Source organism: Mesoplodon bidens, assembly GCF_964165515.1.
Source record: "Mesoplodon bidens genome assembly, chromosome: 7".
In the NCBI taxonomy this organism is placed as follows: domain Eukaryota; kingdom Metazoa; phylum Chordata; class Mammalia; order Artiodactyla; family Ziphiidae; genus Mesoplodon; species Mesoplodon bidens.
The window spans coordinates 41185250-41210184 of record NC_138164.1 but is presented as its reverse complement, the minus strand read 5'-3'; the positions used below and the strand labels follow the sequence as shown (position 1 = coordinate 41210184).

Below are 24935 nucleotides of genomic sequence, written 5' to 3'. Positions count from 1 at the left end.
TAACATAGACATTAGGATGCAGGGTTAGGGTTAGGGATCCGGCCTCAGGTCTCCTGGTCCACGATGTTGACTTGTCAGTGATGTCTGTAGTGTGCTTCCAAGTTCAGAATTTAAGTGGTGCCAAAGGACCAAGGTGAGTTAAGACTAAAGCAGCATTCTCCAAATGCCAGCTCCCTGAGCAGAATCACCTGGAGTCTGGGCTATAAAGCAGATTACTGGGCCTGACCTTGGGTGTATTCAGTAGTTTTTGGAGTCAGGGTCACCAAAGTCCAAGAATCACACTTGAAAACAATGAATGGTTCAGGACTGGGGTTCAGAATGGAGAATTTGAGATAAAACTCCAATCAAATGAGTCTCAGTTCTGGTTAGAATTGACTAAGAATGTGAAAACCTTTATATCTGGACAGTTGCCACTTTGAAATCTGACATCCTTGCTCCTTCTCTTACTTCCAGATCACAGAGCCCAGGAGAGATGAGGATGTTCAACAAGAGGTCAATCCAGACACTGACGACAGCCGTGAAGAAGGAAGGGAGAAGCCTCTTGTGCAGATCATCGAGAAGAAGCCAGCATCTTCTAGAATGAGCGGAGGCCAGTTTTCGTGTTATACTCCTAGGAGCGGGGCGTGCTTCTAGGAGTCTGTGGCAGGACAATAAGAAAACAGGGTTTATTCAGATTCCACCCTTTTGGAAGGCACCACCTCAATTTTCAGATCATTTCATTTCCATCTCCCCTGAGACGAACATTGGAGGTCCCATTTTTTATACACTTGTTTGCCCCAGTCTAGAAGCATTTGAAGGTGGAGTGTAGCGGCTCAGAATAGGAGGGAACAACATTAAAATATATAATTAGAAAAAAAAATATATATATATAATTACAGCCACAGGGTCATGACTCATGACTTAAGTTTCACTGGCTTATTTTGAAAATGTCACCTATAAAATTATTGTATTTTTATATTTTATATTTATATATTTATTTTAAATAGTTTTGAAATAGTCTTCATTTTGAAACATCTTATTACTACAAACTTTTGTGATGAGAACTGTAGCTGTTGTATATTTACACATATATACAATTTTACTCACATTTTCAAGAGAGATTGTTGATTTTATCTATTACATAATATTTCCATTCTACTTATAGCATAGTGGGTATTTCCTCCCAATTCTTGTAAGCATAAATTTGTATTTTTTTAGTTCTCATTATTGAATTGTGGGAATTCAGTCCTAATTTTTTAACTTGCCTCAGCATGTTTGTATGTTATTTTAGATTGTTCAAGAGTACCGTGCGATGCAGCTTTTGGGGAACTACAATAAAGATGAAAGTCTTCTCACAGTCAGGATGTGTGTGGTCATTACCAGTCGGCTTCGCCTCTTTGCTGTCCAACGAGGTGTTGCTTAATGGCGTTGTGATTATCCAACCACATTTCTTAACTCTGAAAAATAGTCCTCAATTATTTTTCATGTAGAGAAAACTACAGAAGATGAGGCAGGTCTTGCATCATTCAGGACTCCAACACTGAGAGACTTTTGGGTAAAAGGAAAGATAGCTTTATTGAGGAAGCCGGCAGTCCAGAAGAGAGGTGGACTCATGTCCCGAAGAACCAACTCTCCCCTCCTGAAGTTTTGCTTGAGGACTATACAGGGAAAAGAGAAAGGGGCTACATGTTGAAGAGAGGGTTACAGGGTGCGTGATCAGCTCACGGTCATTCTTCTGATTGGTCAGTGGTGAGGTAACGGGGACTCAACATCATCAGCCTTCTGGTTCCAACTGGTCTGGGGTCTACGTGCTTGTGGGCAACATGCAGTTAACTTCTTCCACCTGCTGGGGGTTTCAGTCTCTGCCAAACAGCTCCAAGGACGTGGCTCAGAATATTACCCAATAGCCCTTGAGGAGGAACTAAAGGTCCTTGACTTTGTTTAACAGCCAAGAGATGATTATTTTGTCTTGGCTGTTTCTTCGGCCTCGCCACGCAGCTTGCAGGATCTTAGTTCCCTGATCAGGGATCGAAAACAGGCCTCTAGCAGTGGAAGCGCAGAATCCTAACCGCTGAAGTGCCAGGGAGTTCCTGACAGTAGACTTTAAAAAAAAAAAAAAAACAGACCAAAAGGAACACAGTTTTAAGGAAGCTTAACTTTCTCAGAAATGCAGAAATTTTGTTGTGCATTTATTTTCTTTCTTTTTTTCCCCCAATACATTTATTTATATATTTATTTATTTTTGTCTGTGTTGGGTCTTCGTTGTTGCACGTGGGCTTTCTCTAGTTGCAGTGGAGCGGGGGCGACTCTTCATTGCGGTGTGTCGGCGTCTCCATGCGGTGGCTTCTCTTCTTCCGGAGCATGGGATCTAGGCACATCGATTCCAGTAGTTGTGGCTCACGGGCTCTAGAGGTTTTTTATGTTTTGCAAGTATTCATCAAATGTTTATTGCTTGAATGAATGACAAATAATTTCTTCCAACAATCTTCAAACTGCTTAACACTATGACAATATTTAGCGTTTCAAATTTCACATGACCTTAGTCTTTCCGTGCTCTAGTTTCTAAAAGCACGTGGGATCTTCCCAGACCAGGGCTTGAACCAGTGTGCCCTGCACTGGCGGGCGGATTCTTCACCAAGGAGCCACCAGGGAAGTCCCTGTGCATTTATTTTCAAAAAAATAATAAGGCCGGATGAATTCAGAACTAGGTGCAGAAACCTCTTCCAGTGAGATACAGAATCTCTGCTGTTTAGGCAGATTTAGAGAACAACTTTTCCAACCACTTATTAAAGAGACCAATACTCCATGAAAAAAATTTATCATTTGTACAGAGAGAAAACCAAACTCCAGCTTTGCATCAATATAATATTTGCTACTAAGAGAACCATAAGCTCTTTTTTGAAAATCTCTGGAATAAACATCAAAACTGAGCTGCCTTCGGCTCAGACAAATAAAATTCCCTTTCTACCCGTCTCCTACAACTTTCTATACTCATTCAGGTTGTGTCCTTCACTATCCTCTTTCTGGTGCTGGAACAATCAGTCATTTTACTTTAGGACCAAACTATTTTTGTTCCTGTTAATAAACAAAACTACATCGCATTATCTTGCATACAAAGTTGTACCTCTCGGTTGCTGGAACCAAGGAGGACCATGCAGGGCCCTTCCATGTCCCCTGCCTCTTGTTTGTAAAATAGCTGCAGTCTCCCAGGCTTCCCCTGAGTCACCAAAGAACAGGTTCAAGCAGTTACTGATTAGGACAACAGCAGTCACAGAATCTTTAGTTCCTCCCGAAGGACGTAAGTAACAGTGTCAGACACACACTCCTAACTTGTTTTGCAGATACTAAAACCACTACAAGAGGAGAAAGCTAACTGTATGATGACCAGACTGGAGCTATGACACAAGCTGCTCCATCTTGAGCAGACCTGAACCAATGGCTTACACAATTCCAGGAACTGGCCTCAAGGAAATGGGAACAAACCAACACTGGAATTGAAGATTAACTGTGCCTGAAACAATCAACATGACACTGACCACACCGCTGCATGACCAATTTCAAGAGGATGGTCAGAGCTGACTGTGCTACTCTGCATGGAGCCCCCACCGGCACAGCCCAGAGACTTCCCGTCTTTTCCCTATCAACCCCTTTTCCCTCTCATTGGCAACTGGGAGATGGTATTGGGGACACTAGCCCACCATCTTCCCAGGTTGCCAGCTTCCTGAATAAAGCATCTTTCTTCTTCCACCAACCCTTGTCTCTGGAACACTGACTTCTGAGCGATGAGCAGCTGAACCTGAGTTCTGTTCCAGCCGATAACATCACTATGGGTCAAGTCTCATTCATAGTATATTAATACTAACTTTGAACCAAAGTTACTTCCATTTCACAAAGAAAACTAGGAGTGAATGATTGACAACTGCCCATCACACATCAGCATTTCAGGCTAGCAGAGCTCATGAACACACATAACACAACTTTACACAGCCACAAACATCCCTTACACAACTTATTCAAGTGGCAGAGACAAACACATTCATTAACACACCCACAGACAGAGCCTCTAGGTAACAAGTAAACATATGCAGCAAGAGCATATAACTTGAGATTATGCTTAGTAATCAATGCCTCAGGTTTCTGTCTTGCTTACAAATGACCTCGGTATCCAATGATTATCCAGTAAGTAGCACAACTTAGTACCAGTTCAAGGGTTTACGTAAACTGAAGATCTGGGAATTTATCGACAAGCTAACACAGTAGAAAACATAGTTACTGTTGAAAGAAAGTTTGTCAGAATAAAAACTAAATGTGGTTAAACACAAACTTACATTTTTCATAACCTTAAACATTAAGTAGAAGTAATATGAGCTTAGTTGATGGGCACACCTATATAAATTTAGGAAGAACACACCCAAGTAGAATTGTTTTAAATGTATGCCTAATACTGATAAATAAGATACGAATAACTTTTTATGAAACCAAAAATATTAAACTAGCTTCATGTGTCAAAGATTTACCTAAATTATGTAAACTTGAAGTCTTTAAATTTCTGAGTTGATTTTTTTTTTTGGCTGCACCGAGGGGCTTGCTGGATCTTAGGTTCCTGACCAGGGACTGAACCTGGACCCTGGCAGTGAAAGCACCGAGTCCTAACCACTGGACCGCTGGGGAATTCCCTGACTTGATTTCAATAAGAATATTTTTCTAGCACATTTAAAGTATTAGAAGTTCTAATTCCTTTCTCTCTGAGAATTTTAGGGATATATAATTTTTATAAGCACATTTGTATCTTTGTAAGCCAATCAGGACAGAAACCCTTTAATTTAACAGACTCTACAATCTACTTTAATAGATCCAGAAGTAGGAAAACATTACATATTCGCACTGTCAGAGGTAAAGACCTTTTTGAATTATAGACACACAGACATACAGAGAAATGGAACTTTTACCTGCAGCTTTAAGTCTTAGACTTGGGTCAGGAATAAACACTCACCAGTCTAGATACTAAAGAGCCATTCTCATCCCATTGGGCAAGAGATTCTTAATTGATTTGAGCTTGTCAAAGTAGACAAATAGACAAACAGAAAAGACTAAGAAAAGACTAACAAACTAGATCCTCTGTTACCTCTCACCTAACTGAGATCAGTTCTGTAGAAACTTAATCCCTTTAGAGACCATCAAGTCTTCAAACGACAGAGCCAAACTCAGAACCACTGCTGCCACCAATGGGGAACCACTTAGCTGGAATCTGAGAACAAAGGAGAAACACAAAAGTAATAGAAGGGGAAACTAAACAAACAGAAAGTGAGCCAAGTTCAAAGGCTGCTTGGGTTCACCCCTGGGAGAGGAGACAAGATGTACCTGGGCTTCACTGGCTCATGAAATACACCACTTGTTGCTGGGCTTTTACAGCTTTATTTACGTAGAACTGATATACAAAATCTAGCCCATGTTTAATGTATATAACTTGATGAGTTTGGACATATGCACACACCTGTGATACCATCACCACCATCACGATAATATACTCATCACTTCCAAAAGATTCCTTCTATCCCTCTGTGTGTGTGTATGTGTGTTAGAAAGACGTAACACAGCACCAGGTACATGAAAAGGTGCTCAACGTCACTAATCATCTGGGAAATGCAAATCAAAATCATCATGAGATACTACCTCACATCTCTTAGAATGCCTACAATTTTTTATTTTTTTTTAAAGATAAGAGTTGTCAAGGTGGTAGAGAAATCGTAACCCTTGCATATTGTACGCAGGAATGTAACATTGTGCAGGCACTGTGGAAAACAGTATGGAGTTTTCTCAAAATCTTTTAAATAAAATTTCCATATGATCCAGCAATCCCACTTCTGGGTGTACAGGCCCAGCTCAGAGACACTGCAGCTTCAGTTCCAGAACACTGCAATGAAGCCAATACCGCCATAAAGCGAGTCACATGAAATTTCTGGTGTACCCGTGCATGAAAAGCTTCTGTTTACACTATACTGTAGTCTGTTAAGTGTGTGACAGCCTTGTGTCTAAACAAACAATGTACATACCTTTATTGAAATATACTTTGGGGAAGAGAAATATAGATCAATGGAACAGGATAGAAAGCCCAGAGATAAGCCCACGCACATATGGTCACCTTAGCTTTGATGAAGGAGGCAAGAATATACAATGGAGAAAAGACAGCCTCTTCAATAAGTGGCGCTGGGAAAACTGGACAGCTACCTGTAAAAGAATGAAATGAGAACACTACTAACACCATAACACAAAAATAAACTCAAAATGGATTGAAGACCTAAAGGTAAGGCCAGACACTGTCTAACTCATAGAGGAAAACACAGGCAGAACACTCTATGACATAAATCACAGCAAGATCCTTTTTGACCCACCTCCTAGAGAAATGGAAATAAAAACAAAAATAAACAAATGGGACCTATTCAAACTTAAAAGCTTTTCCACAGGAAAGGAAACCATAAATAAGACAAAAAAACAACTCTCAGAGTGGGAGAAAATAGTTGTAAATGAAGCAACTGACAAAGGATTAATCTCCAAAATATACAAGCGGCTCACGCAGCTCAATATCAAAAAAACAAACAACTCAATCCAAAAGTGGACACAAGACCTAAATGGACATTTCTCCAAAGAAGATATAAGATTGCCAACAAACACATGAAAGGATGCTCAATGACACTAACCATTAGAGAAAGGCAAATCACAACTACGGTGAGGTATCAGCTCACACCACTCAGCATGGCCATCACCAAAAAATCTACAAACAATAAATGCTGGAGAGGGTGTGGAGAAAAGGGAACCCTCCCCCTGCACTGTTGGTGGGAATGTACATTGATACAGCCACTACGGAGAACAGTATGGAGGTTCCTTAAAAAACTGAAAATAGGGCTTCCCTGGTGGTACAGTGTTTAACAATCCTCCTCCCAATGCATGGGACATGGGTTCAAGTCCTGGTCCGGGAAGATCCCACATGCCGCAGGGCAACTAAGCCCGTGTGCCACAACTACTGAGTCTGCACTCTAGAGCCCGCGAGACACACCCACTGAGCCCGCATGCCACAACTACTGAAGCCCGCATGCCTAGAGCCCGCGCTCCACAACAAGAGAAGCCACCGCAATGAGAAGCCCGCGCACCACAACACTGAAGCACCTGCTCGCTGCAATTAGAGAAAGCCCGCGTACAGCAACAAAGACCCAACACAGCCAAAAATAATGAATAGATAAAAATACATAAATTTATACAAAAAAAACCCAACTAACAATAGAACTACCATATGATCCAGCAATGCCACTCCTGGGCATATACGCTGAGAAGTCCATAATTCAAAAAGAGACACGTACCACAATGTTCACTGCAGCACTATTTACAATAGCCAGGACATGGAAGCAACTTAAGCGTCCACTGACAGATGAATGGATAAGGAAGATGGGGCACATATATACCATGGAATTTGACTGAGCCATAAAAACAAACGAAATTGAACTATTTGTAGTGAGGTGGATGGACCTAGAGTCTGTGAAACAGAGTGAAGTAACTCAGAAAGAGATAAACAAATACCGTATGCTAACACATATTTATGGAATCCAAAGGAAAAAAAGTGGTTCTGATGAACCTAGTGGCAGGACAGGAATAAAGATGCAGACGTAGAGAATGCACTTGAGGACACAGGGAGGGGGAAGGGTAAGCTGGGACGAAGCGAGATGGAAACCAAAGGAAAAAAAAAGTGGTTCTGATGAACCTAGTGGCAGGACAGGAATAAAGACGCAGACATAGAGAATTCACTTGAGGACACGGGGAGGGGGAAGGGTAAGCTGGGACGAAGCGAGACAGTGGCATGGACACGTGTACACTACCAAATGTAAAACCGATAGCTAGTGGGAAGCAGCCGCATAGCACAGGGAGATCAGCTCAGTGCTTTGTGTCCACCTAGAGGGGTGGGAAAGGGAGGGTGGGAGGGAGACGCAAGATGGAGGGGATATGGGGATATAGGTATACATACAACTGATTCACTTTGTTATACAGCAGAAAGTAACACAACGCTGTAAAGCAATTATACTCCAATAAAGATGTTAAAAAACATACTTTAGGGACTTCCCTGGTGGTCCAGTGGTTAAGAATCCGCCTTCCTACAGGGGGCGCAGGTTTGATCCCTGGTCGGGGAACTGAGATCCCACGTGATGTGGTGTGCAGCACAGCCGAAACAAAAAGAAAATTAAAAATACTTTACTGCTAAAAAATGCTAACCATCATCTGAGCCTTCGGCGAGTAGTAACCTTTTTGCTGATGGAGGGTTTGAAATAGTGTGAGAATTACTAAAATATGACCCAAAGACAAGAAGTGAGCAACTACTGTTGGAAATACAGTGCCAACAGACTTGCTCAACAAAGAGTTGCTGCAAACCTTCAATTTGTGAAAAACACAAGATCCGGGAAGCACAATAACTATAATAGAATATAATGTAATAGAATATAATACAATATAATATAGCCTGTATATTCAAAGAAAAGGAAATCAATATCTAGAAGAGATACATGCACCTCTATAGTCATTACAGCATTATTCACCAGAGCCAAGGTAGGAAAAAAATGCAAATTTTCATCCACAGAGAAATGGATAAAGAAAATGGGGTATATACATAGGATATTATTCAGACTTTCCTATTAGAAGGAAATCCTACCAGTTGTGACAACGGGGATATAAACAGAACACATTATGATAGGTGAAATAAGTCAGTCACAGAAGGACAAAACTGTGTGTTTCCACTTATATGAGGTGAGGTATCTAAAAGAGTCACCCATAAATTGTCAGGGGTGGGGGAGGAGAGAATGGGGAGTTGTTCAACGGGTATAAAGTTACAGTTACACAGGATGAATATGTTCTAGAGAACTGCTGTATGACTAAGCATCTCTAGTTAACGAGGCACACTATTGTTTTCGTTTGAATTAAAAAAGTTTAATTCAAGTGTAACTGACCTACTACACTATGTTAGTTCCAGGTGCATAATATCAATATTTCTGTACATTAGAAAATGATCACCAAGATTAACTCTAGTTATGGTCTAGTTACCATCCGTCACCGTACAAAGTTATAATGCTATTGACTGTATTGCCCATGCTGTATAGTTCATTCCCATGACTCATTTATTTTCTAACTGCTTATCTGTTCCTCTTAATCTCCCTCACCTATTTCACTCATCCACCTACCCTCTTCTGGCAACCACCTGTTTGTTCTCTGTATCTATGAGTCTGTTTCTGTTTAGTGACATTAGTTCATTTGTTTTGTTTTTTAGAGTACACATACAAATGAGATCATATGGTATTTGTCTTTCTCTGTCTGACATATTGCACTTAGCATAATACACTCTAGCTCCATCCATGTTGCCACAAAATGGCAAGATTTCATTTTTTTTTAATTTTTAAAAATTTATTTATTTTACTTTTGGCTGCATTGGGTTTTTGTTGCTGCATGCAGCCTCTTTTCTAGTTGCAGCGAGCGGGGATTTCTCTTCCTTGCGGTGCATGGGCTTCTAATTGCGGTTGCTTAGCTTGTTGCAGAGCATGGGCTCTAGGTGAGCGGGCTTCAGTAGCTGTGGTACGTGGGTTCAGTAGTTGTGGCTCACAGGCTCTAGAGCGTGGCTCAATAGTTGTGGCACACGGGCTTAGCTGCTCCGTGGCATGTGGGATCTTCCCGGACCAGGGCTTGAACCCATTTCCCCTGCACTGGCAGGCGGATTCTTAACCACTGCATCCACAGGGAAGCCCCTCATTCTTCTTCTTCTTTTCTTTTTTTCTGGCTAATAGTCCATTGTGTGTGTGTGTACAGTTATATATATATACATATACATATATATGTGTATATATATATATATACGTATACATATAAATATATATGTATATATGACACATCTTCTTTATCCATTCATCTATGGATGGACACTTAGGTTGCTGCTATACACTGGCTATTATAAATAATGCTCAATGAACATAGGGGTGCATGTGTCTTTTTGAACTAGTGTTTTTGTTTTCTTCCGAAAAAATACACAGAAGTGGAATTTCTGGATCTTATAATTAGTTCTACTTTAAAAGTTTTGAGGAATGAGGTGCACTACTTTTGAAACGAAGTTTACCTGGTGATGTTAGGTGAATCCATCCAAGATCTCTGTGAAGACCTCCAAAACTGTTAAAACATAAGGGTAGGGACTTCCCTGGTGGTCCAGGGTTAAAGAATCTGCCTTACAATGCAGGGTACTTGGGTTCAATCCCTGGTCAGGACACTGAGACCCCACGTGCCACAGTGTAACTAAGGAATGGTGTGGAGGAGGTTAAGGAAAAGACCATGCCAAGCTCAGAGGCCGTTTCAGATGGCAACAAACTCCTGACATTGACTGCAAATCAAAGTTCTTTATGTGGAACAATCGAAGAGGCAGGATGGGTCCTGTTAGCAAGGTCCCCTGAGATGCCAGGTCACCTGACCCCCAGCTCCAGATGCAGAGATGTCTGGGACCCAGGCTTTGCTGGCCTGGTTAGGCTGAGGGTGCCCAGCTGCTGATAGGACACACGAGGTGGGGGGATGAGGGGGGCCGGGGGAAAGAGTTGGTTGCCGCCCAAGGCAGACAAGCGTCTGTGCAGAACTGCCTCGGCTCAGCCTCGAGAAGCCTGGCTCAGAAATCGACAGCAAGTCTTCCAGAAGCTCTGCGCATATTCCATTCAGGTGTCGCTGGTCACATCTGTGGCTGCCCGGATGAAGACTGGGGGCCCACTCGTTCACACACTGAAAGTTACTACCAAATGCAAGAGAGTGAGGGATCAGACCATGAACTACTCTAATTTTAATGCCTAAGTAGAATCACGCGCACCTTATTCTACTTTCCGGTTTTGCATTTGTAATTTCACAAAATGTGTGATTTGTGGGGCTTTTCTAATTGCTTGTCATTTTGCCTGATGCGAAAAAAACAGCACAATAAGAAAACATTATAGTTTTCACTGGTAATGGGCATAAAAATATACGCACTGTTCCTGCTTGAAAAGAGCATTAATGTGAACGTTCCAGATGATTTTCTATTTGGTGATGGGTTAAGCGGCTTGACCACATTCACTTTTATGTAAAGGGAAGATGAGAAAATTGCACTCTTCTCGCACTTTCAACTTTAAGAAAATGGATTTCGGGAAACCTGGATAACAAATTAAGAAAGCAATCAGAACTGCAAATATTTAGGGGTTTTAGGTTAGTTTCAAAACACAAGGGAACAACCCATGATGTATGTGTCTTAAAAGACCCCTTGGTACAGTAAGATTCCACAGACAGCCTTGTAATCACAGAACTCAGAACTGGTTACACATTTCCCACAAGCCACTTTCTCACTGTTAGGTTAACAGTGTCGGCTCACTCCCCTGCTTGGGGGCAGAGAGGACCGGTCTCCTTTCCTTTCTGAGATTCCTTTCATGAGTGACTAGAAAGCTTAAGCACTGGAATTTCATTAAAGAAAAGGAGTATTCCTCAGAGGACTGTAAATGACACAACCCCAAGAGGACTTTAACAGCTGCGTCCCTGTGTCAGAGATCTCCCACGCATGGCTGGGGCCCAAATGACACAGAACAGTGGGGGCCCAAGGGCCGCAGTCCTAGGATGCCGCTCCCCAACCAAAAGAGTCCTCTTGCTCCTCAGGGAAAAACAAAGGTGTTCTCAGACACACACAACTTCTGGAGCCAGGAAGTGAGGACCCCACCTGCCTGGCCTATCCCAGGAGAGTGGCTGATGCAGTGCCCAGAACCAGCAAGGGGAACTGAGACCCAACAGAAAGGGAACCAGGAGACCAATGCATTCCTCCCCCCGCAAAGAAGCTGCACCCCAGTACTGACCAAGGAGGGTGCTCTTCAACTAGGAATCTTATCCACACAAATGTGCTGATTTTGAGAAACTTTTGAAATGCATGGTATTCAACCTCTCAAAGTAAAAAAAAGTAATGAATTATATAGCAATGCGGGAAAATACAGGAAAATGACAATAAACCTTGGAAAACAATGTTTACTAACAGGACCCCAACTGGAAAAATTTAGAAACATTTAAGACGACTCTGAAAGGCAGTAAGACAAGGAAAACAAAACAGAACAAAACAAAACAAAACAAGACAGTATTGGGGCAGGAAGACAGGCAGTGGACATGAACAGGCCCTTCATATAAAAACAGAAAGACACCAGTCTGAAAAGACCACAGAATGAAGGACTCCAACTACGTGACATTCTCAAAAGGGCAAAAAAACACAGACAGTAACAAGACCAGCAGCTGTCAGGGGCTTGGGGGCACTGGTAGGATGTTCTGGTAGGGCACTGGTAGGGAAGGTGGCCCCCAGGGATGTTTCGGGCAGTGAAATGGTTCTGGGTGGCACTGCAGTGGTGGCTGCAGGTCATCACACCTGTCCAAACCTGAACAGTAGGACACAGAGAGTGAGCCTTAATATAAACTACAGACTCCAGGGGAGAATTAGGTGTCAATGCCGATCCATCACTGAGAGGACGCACCACACAGGCCAGAGACGTTACCAAGGGAGGGAACCCAGAGGAACGGGTATAGGAAAGTGCTGTCTGCTTGATTCTGATTCTCCTATAACCCTAAAACTGCTCTAAAGACTGTCTACCAATTAAAAAGAAGAAACGGCTTCTAAGCACGTGAAAATACTCTCAACCTCATTCACGATTCAGAAAAACCCCAAGGGAACGTCCATACTGCTTACCGGGGCCTAGGATGAGCGGGAACACGCCGCGGCCTCGCCCCTTCCTGTCGGGCATCGCGCTGGAGCCCAGAGTCCCCCTGACTTGACCCACCGCACCCCACCCCGCGTTTCATGCCGTCCACAGTCTCTACACATGACATCTTTTGATCAGATGACTCACTGTCCCAATTACAAGGTTTCAGTTTCTGCACAGGAAGAAACCAAAACCAGCACAGAGGGGAGGCTCTTCAGTCAAACTCAGGGTCTGCCTGCCTTCACGTCCCGCTCTTCCTGACGGGAGACCCACATCCTAAGGAGGGAGGTCCTTACCAGCACCTCAGGAGCCTCATCCAGTCCACCTCACGCTGCTCTGAGAGCCTCGCCAACCTCTGCAGCTACCCAAGTCCTGGGCACTTGAGGGCCGTCCCCCTTCCCCGAGTCACTGAGCCACGTGCTCTGACAATGCATTTAAAACCAGGCTCTCGGACTTCCCTGGTCGCACACTGGTTAAGAATCCACCTGCCAATGGTGGGCACACGGGTTGGAACCCTGGTCCGGGAAGATCCCACGTGCTGCGGAGCAACTAAGCTCGTGCGCCACAACTACTGAGCCTGCACTCTAGAGCCTGCGCACCACAACTACTGAGCCCGGGACCCGCAACTACTGAAGCCCGCATGCCTAGAAGCCATGCTCCGCAATAAGAGAAGCCACCGCAATGAGAAGCCCGCGCACCGCCACAAGGAGTAGCGCCCGCTCGCCGCAACTAGAGAACAAAGCCCGCGCGCAGCAACAGAGACCCAACGCAGCCAAAACTGAATAAGTTAAATAGTAAACAAATAAAAAATTTAAATGAATGAATGAATAAATAAATAAATAAAAGCAGGCTCTGCTTTGTCAGCACTCTGGAGTTCCCTACGTATCGACGGGCAGGATTCCCGTCCTCTCCCGTAATTACGTCTGTGAAGTGCCTTTCCCGAGGAGCACAGAAGCTCCTGGAAGCAGGGAATTGCTTCTTAAGATCACATGCACAACCTGAAGACATTTGATGCTTATGTCAAAGATAAAAGACACAACACTAGATGGTGTGAAGGGTCCTCGAGGCCAAGAGCCAGGCAAGCAGGACACTTCCTCTGGGGACCCTTCCATCAGCAGAGCAGAAAATGTCTGTGGCCAGAACTGGCACTCAATTCGTTTTGAGCTGAGAAGCACCCATGTAGTTACATAGGCTCCCCAAAGAGTAATTACTCCCACATTTAAGAAAGGAGATGGCTTTTCAGGCAGGGAAGGCAAGTACAGTCTTCCCAGCTGGATGCACTGTGTGTGCTGATGGTCACGATGGAGCTGGGCCCCAGAGCTCTGCTCTCCCCTCAAACCCCCAACCTCACCCTCACCCTCAGCTGAGGAGCTGCTTCCCTGAGAACACAGAAGCCATCGGAGGGCTTCCCCACCTGAAACCCTGCTCAGCCATCCCCTCCCCACTCCAGGACCACGGGCAGCAGCTCTCCCCTCCCCCACACGCATCTACTGGATCATTCCCACTGTTATTTCTCCCATCACAACACAACACAACACAACACAACATCCTCCCCGGACCTCAGCTCCTACCCCAGCTACTGTCCAGTTTCTATTTTCCCCATCACAGCAAAATGTGTTGAAAAAGTTGGGACCAGAACAAACCCAGTTCTCCCACTCCTCTCTCCTAAGCCTCTCCGATCAGGATTTTACCCCACAGATCCATCCAAACACATCATTGGCGACTTAGGACCTCCCCCCAGTGCTGGGCTCGATGGTTATTGGCTCCGCGGAACGGCAACCTCGTTTGTCCAGTCACCCAGGGAACCTCTAAAGTGCTTCCCACATGCAGACAAAACGCTGTGATTAATATTTTAGGAGAAATACTCAGCGTGGAGAATACACTTGAGCTGCTGGAGGAAAGAGGTAGCGGCACAGAAAAGAAGTTTCTGTAACTACAGAAATGAACAGATAAGCTGTTTTAATGGTAGCAAGTATGGGATGAAGGAGAACGAATAAAAACCATCCAGAAGACGACATTAACAAGCCTCACACTACAACGTGGTAACAGAGGATGGAGAAGGACTTTAGAATGAACTCATTTTTCTGGGCAGGCGACAGGCTGGATGATGCAACGATGAGCCGCCAGAGACAACAGGACAAGGCAAGGGGCAGGGGAGCTGTAAATAATCATTTCTGGATCTACTGGATCTAGTCATCCGAGGTGCCCTTTGGACAAACGCCACAGAGATGCTGGCAAGTGGCTGGACGGAGGCATCTGTCTGGTCCAGGTGGGAGAACTGACAGAGCTGGAGGTGAAAAGCACCAGAGGGTGAGATCAGACGGGGTGGAGAGTCATGGACCAAGGGTGAAACGACAACACACACAGAGGGCGGAAGACAGAGTCAGTCAGGAAGACAGCAAGGAGAGATCTGTCACAGAAACCAACAGAGCAGACTCTGCAGGTGGCAAGGCGACAGCGGTCTGAGGTGACGACTGGCAAATCTCCACTGCTTTGTATGCTGGATGCCAGGTCACCTCAACCGGATCAGGTTCCGTGGAGGGGCAGAACCAAGACCGCAGGCTGCACGATACAATTCAGCTGGGAAACAAGAATCTTTGCCAGAGACCTCACTGCATGGTGTGTAGCGCGACCCTCTGAGATTGTAAGACAAAGAGCGCAGTTTACTGGAAGGGTGACAAGGCTGTTCTTCCAGATGATCCTCATTGCATCCCTCGACTGAGCACTGAAAACAATGTACCTATGTGACAACGGTGTTCTACTGAACAGACAACTTATATGCACTGAGTGCTCCCTGGACAGCACGCTCTCGGCTTACAGGAAGCACGAGGAAGGCACCAACGTCAACACGTTAGGGGCTGTCGCTCAGGAAGGCTCGCGGCCTACAGCGGGATCCTCAGGGAAACCTTTTAACGCTCGAGAACAAAAGTGATTTGGCAGGACCATATAAGTCAAGCAAGGGATGGTGTTCTGCCACAAATGTCAAGAACACGAGCCTTGTACTGTGGCTCTAAGAGGATCCTGGGATCTACACGTAGAACTTGCCAGAAACACTTGGTGCTGACCTGCTCCTCTACACTTTGTCTAACCACATCTTTTACCTACTCCTACTTTCCCATTTTAACTTTTGAACTATGCGCCTCCCAAGGTGTTATCACAAAAGAACAGCAGCAGGTAAATACGTAAACAGCAAAACTCACCAGAGGCTGACTCATTTTCCGCTGCTCTTGGAACAACGTGCAGGACTGTGACAGTGGAGGCGGACCTGGAGAAGGAAAACGCAGGCAGTGAAGCTACGACTGAAGCGGCTCGGGGTGCACGAGCACCCGCCCCGCGCTCCACAAGAGACACCTGTGGGAGACCCGTCCTTTCACCTTCAGAAGGGCCTGTGAGAATAAGGAGGGAGCAACCACCCTCAGGTCTGTAACTCCCACGTGACTCTGGTACCTGAGGGGATACTTTATTTTTCCATAGCGAGTGTACATTGAATCCTATTAAAATAAACCTCCGTCATTAAATATGAAATTAAAAAACGCTTATAGTTTATCTCTTCTCAGTCTGTTAACAACTTAGATCACAACATCCACAGGATACCCAGAATAAAGGGACACACTCAGGTGCGTTTCAGTCTTGCAATGATTTGTACAAACTTTACAAACTTAAGTGCGACGCTCGAAAACATCTTTTATTAAAGCTGACTTTAAGTGGACAGAACACCTGCCCTAGGAGTTTGGAGTCCTGTGAGCGACCCCACGTGCACACCCGGTGAGGGTCTAGGACAAGTCATCTCCCTTCTCAGGCCCCATCGCTTCCTTCCTCACCCGAGGCAGCAGGACAGAAGCCCTGCAGACTCATCCTGCACCGATTACACTGGGCGACTCCACAGGGCACAACCCAGGGGGGCGGCGGACGCTTACATTACACAACCAAGGTGCTGACGCGCCTTGAGACACACGTGCGAGATGCCGAGACGGCGACAGGAGGGGGAGGACGAGGAGGAGGATCGGGGTTGGACGGAGGGGAGGACGCGGCACGTCCCGGCCGAGCCTGTGGACCCTGCTCCCCCAGGACACCCAGAGCTCACAAGTCCCAGGGGAGCCCCATCCGGAGCAGCCAGCCCTGTCCTCCAGCCCGGCCCCTCCACCTCCGGGAAGCGGTCAAACCCTCCAGGTGGCTCTACCGCGGGGCCCGGGGCGGGCTACCCCAAGCTCTGCTCTTCAAGGGCCGCAGGCTCCACAACCAACTACAGGCCTGCAGACGCAACACCTACCCCGTCGGGACTCGCTCACCGGCCCCGGGCTCCCGAGGCTCCGGTCCGGGGGCTGCTCCTCGGGCGCACTCCTCTCTCGGGGTCCCTCCGCTCCGCCTCCCGAGACCACTGGGCCAGAGGAGCCGGCTCTGGGCCCACGTCCCTCCCGGGACCTCGCTTGGCCCCGCGCTGCACATGGTCGGGCACTGCACCGCTGCCGGCCGCCCGGCCACTCCGGCCCAAACGCGGGCTCCGCGGTTCGAGCTCGGAGGTCACAGTTCCAGCCTCCACCCGGCCCACGCGAACCCTCGCCCGCACAGCCCGCTCCCGCGGGCTGCCGGCCGGCCCGGACAGCGTACCGCCCCGCAGGCCCCCGAAATGCTCGCCCGCAAGAGGCCAAGACGGGGGAACGACGGCCAGCGACGACCTGGGCCCGCACAGGAAGCGAGGGCGGGGCGGCGACGGTGCGCGTGCGCCAACACGCACAAATCATGAGGCGCACCTGCGCAGGCGGACGCCCGAAGTCCGCCTGCCAAAGCCCGCCAGGAGCACGGGACAAGTACCCGGACTCCAGAAGCCTCCCAGAAGTCTCCGTGCCGTCAAGATAGTGAACGTATGAAATGTCTCCTTCTCATCTGGCGCTCAAGTGCTGCTGTGCTGCGAGGCTGTGCCGCCTGGACCAGGGACTCCATTGCCCATTTGTCTTCACTCCTGTTAGGGATCAAGGAAAGGTGTGGCCTCAAGTGGGGGCTCTGTGATGGTCTCCAGGGTCCCTGGTCCTTTCCCGGCCCTGGGACATTTCGGGTTACATCTGAGATTCCCCCACCACCAGGAGAGGGGAAGGAGGGTATCATGTTCGCTTAACTGAAACGCTACAACTTTCATTCAAATCCTAGAATACAATAAATGCCCAGCCATGACACAAACTAATATTGCCCACGGAAGGAAAAGAAAATAGAAACTGTAGCTGTTTAGATTACACAACCAACGCATTAAAAACTGTACGAAAATCAGAACGTACACACAAACCGAAAACAGAAAACAGATACCTGGGATCTTACCTCTTATACAGGATGCTGTTTATGTTAGGTAAAAATATCATTTTTCAAAAATGGAATCAGAAGGGTAATGATTTATCACTATTTATCACTGGGGGTGAAATAATATAACTGTGTTCTTGGCCAACTGTTCCTTAAAAGCTGCTAGGGGAAAAGGTAAAAATAAAATCTCCAGGGACTTCCCTGGTGGTCCAGTGGTGAAGACTCCTAGTTTCCACTGCAGGGGGCACGTGTTTGATTCCTGGTTGGGGAACTAAGATCCCGCATGCTGTGCAGCACAGTCTCATTAATTAATTAATTAACGAACACACAAAATAAAAATAAAAAATCTCTCGCCAACCGAGAAAATCCTCTCCACAAATGTAGAGATAAAGAAAACGGTTTTACTGTTGAATAACCATTAAACCAGACTGTGCTGTGCACCCACAGGTGAACCACTAATGTTTGTGCAAATGAAATCAACCTCACCTTTTTTTTTTATAGCTCAGCAGATAAAATCTGTTGCATACAGGTTCTCAAGATAAACGGGAACTTGCCTCATGGGAATAGACTTGACACCACCATAAAAATGGCATACATTCTTTCAGAGTACATCCTAAATTCACCTGGTCATCTCGGTGGTTGTCCATGCTAGTTAATACCCTTTATCCAAAGGAGAAAGACAACTTCTCCTATCTCTAGGACAAGCACGTACTTATAGCTCAGAGGAAAGTGCCTAACACCTAGCCTAAACTCCCCTGGTGACAGAGAGATAAAGAAGATAGCTCTCAGGTCCTTAACATAAACATTCCTGGGTTGTAATGCTGGCAAGAGACTGATTTCGCTTTTAAAAAGATTTAGATACTTACGAAAGGGACAGAGGAAGTATTTCTATTACAAGCGTCTTGAGGAAATCCTCTAAAAACGGAAATAAGAAGTGATGATTCATGCAAATGAATAAGCACCTAACCCATTCCTGATTTCCCCAGCTGAACTGCCACATTAAATGAATCCTGCACAAAATGTGTGCTTCTCCAAAACTGCTCTTGGAAGTGGCTGCTTAGAGCCACGAATGAATGGTCTTTTCCAGTTCTTGCTGCTGCTGACTGTGGCCTCTGCCTGAATTCTCACCGATGAAATGCTGCTTGTGTGGGAATGACAGTGACCACACCTCCTCTGAGCCTGAGCCTGGCAAACCTCCAGGGCGCATTTCTCGCATTTTCCAAGTTCACCACGTAAGGACATCAGCTACACAGAGTACCTTGCTGGGAAGCGCCTTGGAAGGGCAGTGCGCCCATGAGCACGCCACCAGGCCTCCAGTTCTCACCTCACCCACGTGCACTGACCGTGTCTCAGCAGAAGACTGGGGTGGCCTGTGAACCCCAGCTGCTGTGCCCACCTCCACACCTCACTCTATCCCTCCAGCCCAGAGACATGCTGGGCTCCCCAGCCCCCTGCCCTGGACACTCTCTGGAAGTCTTTCTATTACAAGCTGTCTTCAGGAAATGCTCTAAAAAAGGGAATAATAAGTACGGAGTCATCCCAATGAACAGGATGTCCAGCAGTGAGCTGATGTCTCTCACGACTCACCCCTCTCTCCAAAAGGCGAAAAACTGTCATTTCATACATTTCCCCCTTTTTAAAGTTGTTGAAGCTAGGAGGGTAAACCTGGACCCTGCGATTTCACCTTGACCAGAAGCAGCAATGGCCACCTTTTAGTTTGCTTTCATTAAGATCTCTTCATATATATGGAGATTTACAATATAAAGCTTTCTCTTTTTGTATCTGCATTTCTATTAAATACAGATATTTTCCCTACTTTGTCACTTATCTATTTTTATTGAAGTATACTTCGTTTACAGTATTTCAGGTGTACAGCAAAGTGACTCAGTTACATGTATTTATGTAAGAATATATGTATTCTTTTTCAGGTTCTTTTTTCCATTATGGGTTATTACAAGATATTGAACATAGTTCCCTGGGCTATACAGTAGGTCCTTACTGTTTATCTATTTTACATATAAAAGTGTGTATCTGTCAATCCCTGTTCTTTATCTTTTTAACTTAATGTTTTCCTCTCACATTCTGTTATACAGACACTTAAAAAGATATTTTGTGTTCAAATCTTTCACTTTCACTTCATACTTTTCATCAGCTTGGACACTGTACTTGAAGAAGCCTTTCCCATCCTGCATTTCCTAAGTAGTTGCCTGTGTTTTCTCCTGTTTATTTTGGGTCTCTTAACATACCAATTTTATCAAGATAACTGGCATCCATCTTCAGGATTTGTAAAATCATTTTCCTCTTAAAGTCTCTCAACCATTGTTTTCAACACTAACGCATGTACCACAACCAGGAAACGCACTGTTTAAGAAGAAAACTCAAGTTTGTAATCTAACAGAAAAGGACAGGCTCTTCTTTGAAGCTCAGCGACACGTCTTAATTTAAAGGCAGGGGAGGGACTTCCCTGGTGTTCCAGTGGTAAAGAATCCGCCTTGTAATACAGGGTACGTGGGTTCAAAGCCTGGGAACACTGGTCCGGGAGCTAAGATCCCACACGCCACGGGGCAATTAAGCCCGCGTGCTGCAATTAGACACGATGCAGCCTAAGAGAGATAAATAATTTTTTACAAATAAAAATAAAAAAATAAAGGCAGGGGAAGCAGGAAAGTGACCGTCTCATGTGAATTCCTTCTTATTCAAAATACAGGTCGTAGCAGTTTACTTGGGCTGCGTCACAAAATACGACACACTGGCGGGCTTAAGCAACACAAATGCACTGTCCGACATTTACGCAGGCTGCAAGTCTGAGATCAAGGTGTCAGCAGGGTTGGTCCCCTCTGAGGGCTGTACGGGAGGATGTGCTCCAGGCTTCCTGGTGGAGAGGGCGGTTTCCTCACAAGCACATGCACTATGTATGTAGCAGGTAGGTGCCTGGGCTGAACTCCGATCCCAGGGCTGCTCATCCGCAGCAGCACCAGGCCGCTGGAGGGCTTGTCACGGACCCGTTGGCAGGAGGACTGCAGGCTGACACAGACGTCTGCTCAGCTGTGGACCCATGGCCCGGCCACAGCCCTGCCTCTTTGAAATCCAGGTCACGGTTCACCTCCCTCCTGCTTATTGCATTCAACGATGCCTTGAAGACCCCCTACTGCACCAGCCTGGGTGGCACATCCCACCCAGTCATTTCCACATCAGAAGCATGTCCATTGAGAAGGTTAAAATTAGGCCCTGGCTCAGTGCTGTGGAATTAGTATCTGTGAGGCTGGGTCCAGGCATCTGTGTTGGAATATTTTCTCCACGGGACTCTCATGCCCAAAGGACTGTACTGACAAAGCCCTTCTGCTTCACCCCACTGATATTTCTGCACTAGAGCTACAGCCGTTGTTGTATTAAACTGCATCCGCAGGAGGAAGAGAGAGGAGGAGAGGCGACAGTTCTGCTGATCTCCAAACACGCTGTTACGGAACCACACTTGGGTCCACTCGCTCGCACGCACTAAAGCCCGTCTACGGACACGGGTCACGGTGAAGGAAAGTGCCGCGTTTATGGCGGGGCAACAAGCAAGGGGTCCAGGTATCTAGGGCTCAAAAGGCCCCCACTCCCCCGTGGCTTTCAGGGAAAGGTGTTTACAGATGGGGTGAGGCTGTTGGTGGGAATGTACACTGGGGCTGCCGCTATGCAGAACAGTGTGGAGGCTCCTCAAAACACTAAAGCTAGAGCTACCGTAGGACCCAGCAATCCCACTCCTGGGCATATACCCAGAGAAAACCATAATTCAAGAAGACACATGCACCCCAATATGTATAGCAGTACGATTTACAATAGCCAAGACATGGAAGCAACTTAAATGTCCATCGACAGAGGAATGGATAGGGAAGATGTGGTACATATGTGTGATGGAATACTACTCAGCCATAAAAAAGAATGAGATTATGCCATGTGCAGCAACATGGATGGACCTAGAGATTATCAGACTAAGTGAAGGATGTCAGACAAAGACAAATACCATACGCTATCACTCCTGTGTGGAATCTAAAACAGTGATACGAATGAACTTCTGAACAAAACGGAAACAGACTCACAGACATAGAAAAAAAACTTATGTTTACCAAAGGGAAAAGGTGGGGGAGAGGGATAGATCAGGAGGTTGGGGCTAACATATGCACACAACTATATATAAAACAGGAAATCAACAAGGACCTCCTGTAGAGCACAGGGATCTCTACTCAATATTCTGTAGTAACCTAGGGAGTTCCCTGGTGGCCCAGAGGTTAGGATTCTGGTCTTTCACGGCCGGGGCCCGGGTTCAATCCCTGGTCAGGGAACTGAGATCCTACAAGCCACACAGCACCACGAAAAAAAAGCAAAATTCGGTAATAACCTAAATGGGAAAACAATCTGAAAAAGAATAGATATCTGTGTCCATATAACTGAATCACTTTGCTGTACACCGGAAACTAACACAACACTGTAAATCAACTATACTCCCAATATAAAATTTAAAAAATGTTTAAAGTGAATTACAAACGAGTGGGGTGAGGGAGAGGAGGTTGAGGGGTGTGTGGTCAGCTTGTGGACATTCTTCCGATTGGTTGGTGGTGAGGTAATCTGAGGTCAACATCATCAACCGGCTGGTTCCAGCTGGTCTGGGGTCTACGTGCTTGTGGGCAGCATGCAGTTACCTTCCTCTCCCCTGCTGGTGGCTTCAGTCTCTGCAAAACAGCTCCAAGGACGTGGCTCAAAACAGTATCTACAGCCCTTGAGGAGGAACTAAAGGTCCTTGACTTTGTTTAACGGCTACACTAGTATTATTTGGTCTTTTGGGACTCTTGTCCTTTCTTTTGGCACTTTCTCCCTTCTCTGATTAAATTGTTTGTTTCCAACTCACGGAAGGCTAGGAGGCTAAAATTTTCTAAAGACAAGAAGCAGGCAGAAGACATGGGGAGAATCCGTCCCAGGAAGGCCCCACAAGGTCCTGCTCACTTACAACATCACATTCAATCTGGGCTGTTTACGCCATTTTTGGACAACATACCAACACATCTTAAGATGGGTCCCACCCGACTGTTGCACATTTGGACAAGGTGCGGTGGGGTGGGATTATGCAAATCCAGATCTGAAGACTAGATAAAGCAATCACGGTATTTCACAGTATACAAGAGAAATTTTCATGGGGACAGAATACCAACCTTCCAATATTTGAAAGCCTGTTAGCCAAGAGGGAGAGTGAACTTCTGTTTTGTTATACAAGGACCCAATCAGCTGTGATGGTTGAAAGCATGATGAACGCAAATCTGAATTCATTTGCCTCCTAACAATGCAACGTCTACAGCAGAGGGACACAGGTCCTCAAGCAGCAGTGCTTTTCCCAGCAGTGCAGACCCTGAGGAGAGCCAGGCTGTGGCAGCTCTGGAGGACCTCAGACACTCTTTGCACGGCCTCTGAGACCTAGAACATCTCAGAAAGTCCACGAGTGCAAACCAAAGAGACACTCAGTCCCTGCACCTTGGATGAACTGATTTGACTCTACGTATGCATTGCTTGGGCTAATTAGAAATATGGAAGTGATCAGAAGACAGAATAAACCTCTGGGCACATCCTGAACAACAGAGATACTTCTCATCAAAGTCCAAACAATAATTCAAAAGCAAGATTCAGAGCCAAACTGTGGAAACAAACCAAGTGTTCACTGACAGATGAATGGATCAAGAAAATGTAGTGTGTATATTCACACAACAGATATTATTCACCCACAAACAGGAAGGAAAGTTTCTAATTGATACAAAGACCATTTATGTATTTTTCAAAGATTGACATTTCTTTGTATGAACAGTGAAAATTTAACAATTCCACTTTTAAGAGGAAAGGTTAGTGTTTCTTTGTAGAAACAATTAAGTCTCAGCAGTAGAGGCATAAGCACACACGTGCACACAGAGTAAACAGAATAGCGCCCCACTACCTCCCCGCAATCTGATCCCCCGATGAGCCCTGCTGATTCTCCCTCCAAATATAGAGAACCTGTTTACTTCTCTCCATCTTCTCAGACATCGTCTTCCTGGACTACCACGCCAAATTCCTAACCTTATCTGGGTCTCCCGACTTCCACTCTTACTGAATCCCCACCCCATCCATTTATGCAGCAGCCAAAATCAATTGTTCCTCTTTCAGTGCAAACTGGATCAGGACACCTCTCATTCACTGCTTTCCCACTGCACTTGGCAAACATCTGAACTTCTTCAGACCCACGGTTTTATTTCCTTCTCACTCACTGTGTACTGTCCACACTGGCTTTGGGGTCTAGGAAGGAAATTTTGACACAGGCTACCACACAGATGACACGCGAAGACATTAAGCTAAGTGGATAAGTCAGATACAAATGGACAAATGTTACATGATTCCACTTCTGTGAGGTCCCCAGATGGGTCAAATTCATAGAGACAGAAAGTGGAGTGGTGGGTGTCAGGGGCTGGGAGGGGGGTGGGGAGTCAGTGTTTAATGGGGACAGAGTTTCACTTGGACAGGATGAAAACATTCTGGAGATGGATGGTCGGGATGGTTGCACAACAATGAGAATTCTTGTTTTCCTTCCTTAAGATTTTTGTTTTACTTATTTTCGGCTGCGTTGGGTCTTCGTTGCTGGGCGCAGGCTTTCTCTAGTCGCGGCGAGCGGGGGCTACTCTTCGGTGCAGTGTGCAGGCTTCTCATTGAGGTGGCTTCTCTTTGCGGCAGAGCATGGGCCCTAGGCGCGTGGGCTCAGTAGTTGTGGCTCGCGGGCTGAGGAGTTATGGCTTGCAGGCTCAGTAGTTGTGGCGCACGGGCGTTAGGTGCTCCGCGGTATGTGGGATCTTCCCGGACCAGGGCTCGAACCTGTGTCCCCTGCATCGGCAGGCGGATTCTTGACCACTGTGC

At 45.9% G+C, this 24935-nt stretch overlaps 1 long non-coding RNA gene across 3 annotated transcripts in view; it reads right to left on the bottom strand.

Annotated features, from left to right (window-relative positions):
* Nucleotides 1-369: 369 nt before the first annotated feature.
* The window catches only part of LOC308621105, a 47012-nt gene continuing 22446 nt past the window's right edge, over nucleotides 370-24935 (bottom strand). Inside the window, exons 2-5 of one of the 3 annotated variants that reach the window (XR_014016397.1) lie at nucleotides 15938-16002; nucleotides 6122-6207; nucleotides 5105-5227; nucleotides 370-637 (exon numbers count right to left, since the gene is read on the bottom strand). This is a non-coding gene — a long non-coding RNA (uncharacterized lncRNA). The remainder of the gene's footprint in view (nucleotides 638-5104; nucleotides 5228-6121; nucleotides 6208-15937; nucleotides 16003-24935) is intronic. The other 2 variants (XR_014016398.1, XR_014016399.1) reach the window with 2 other exon arrangements.